Consider the following 1,638-nt stretch of genomic DNA (forward strand, 5'->3'; position numbering starts at 1 on the left):
CGTTCATGCAGTCTCCTCTGCCAACTTGCAACTGCTTCGGGGGATGCAGAGAGTGGTGAGGGGAAGAGGCGCCTGCTCAGGTCTATTGGGAGGCCCACTGAGACCCATCCACTGGCCAGGCGATGGATGGACAACCGGATCCTTGTCCTTCCCAGGCCTGTACTCCTGGTCAGGACAAAATCAAGTGTCCCTGTGAGCCATGTGCTACACAGCTATACAGCACAGGGCTATGGAAATCCCAGTTTTACATTCAGGGCCTGTCTGGTGACACAAGCAGCTTCCTGGCCCAGCGGGAACGGAAGAGCACAGAGCGGCCCACAGGACAGCAGGGGACTCAGACGCGGCACGTTCAACGACCCCCAGCACGGCCTGGCCGTGGAACTTCAGACAAGTAGTGAAACTCCTCTAAGCTTTGTGCCTCTTATCAATTCAAAGGGGATGATACCACTACCTGGTAAGGCTGTCGTGAGAGTTAAATGATCCAACATAAACTGGTATCTAAGGTGCCACAGAAAGCATCTACTGTTTTCACAATTTTACATTTACGGTTTTAGCAATTTTACACGACCCTTACTATGTCTGTGGGAGCTGATGCACCACTGTGTCTGGTGAGACCTCAAACCCACCTCGCCTTCTCAACTGTCCAAGTCATCAATATTCCTCCACTGCCACCTGGAAGAGCTAAAGCAGAACCGTGCATCTCGGAAGCGGGATGCACCGACTACGGGAAAAGTCCTCTCTTTGACACTCCAATCAGCCCCTCTTTCCATGGTTCTTCAAGCCTACAGATGTGCTGAAGTCTCCCCATTGAGAGAAAGAAAGAGATGGAGGAAGGGAAGAAAACGACAAGAAAAGCCATCTACCTGGGCCCTGTTTAAATCGCTCTACTCCCTGCCTGCAGGCCACCTCCCACCCCGCGCTCTCGAAGCGCAGTCCTGCCTGCCGCCTCCATACCATCCCCTTCCTATCTCAGGCCCCCCAGATCTCCCAGGCAAACCGCTCCTGTGGGTACAGCCCGGGCTCCCTCTGCAGATCTCGCCCCCCTCCTTCCCCACCTCCTTCCATTGGCTGCCACCTCCCACCGTGACGCATTACGTGGTGACAGCACTGTATCACCAGGTTCTCTTTCTCGCTCTGAACTTTCTCGGGTTATTTTACTAGATCTGCTTCCCAGGCCTGAGGTGAAATGCTGACTTTCTCCAAGGTTCTGCCCTGGGGTCTGTTTTGTTCTTCCACTGTGGTCCCAATGGTCGCTTTTACATGCTGATATATCCATATATATCCAGTTGTGATGGCTCCCAAACCACAGATAGGAATTTTAAACTGTCTTCCAGGTATCTCTACAGGGATGCTCTGGAAGCACCTCAAAATAAACACACACAATTTCAGACTTACGATCTTTCTGCAGAATCAGCTATTCATGCAAAGACAGAATCCTGGTCGTCACCCTAGACTTCTCCTTCTCTCTTACCACCCAACCAACTACCGAGTCTGCCCAGGCTTCCTCAGACACGTGTCCAGAGCCCTCCCCTCGCCCCTCTCATCTATCACTCCAGCACAGAGAAAGTGCTGACCTGGCCTGTAAGGGAAATGCTGTGACTCCCAGGAGAGCAGTTCTCAGAGAGCAAGACTCGGGGG

At 52.7% G+C, this 1,638-nt stretch overlaps 1 protein-coding gene across 5 annotated transcripts in view; it reads right to left on the minus strand.

The window, feature by feature from the left end:
• ZFAT (zinc finger and AT-hook domain containing) overlaps positions 1-1,638 on the minus strand; it is a 167,521-nt gene that overhangs the window by 41,847 nt on the left and 124,036 nt on the right. The window lies entirely within an intron of this gene.

Source organism: Neophocaena asiaeorientalis, unplaced genomic scaffold (assembly GCF_003031525.2).
Source record: "Neophocaena asiaeorientalis asiaeorientalis breed wild unplaced genomic scaffold, Neophocaena_asiaeorientalis_V1.1 scaffold177, whole genome shotgun sequence".
NCBI lineage: Eukaryota > Metazoa > Chordata > Mammalia > Artiodactyla > Phocoenidae > Neophocaena > Neophocaena asiaeorientalis.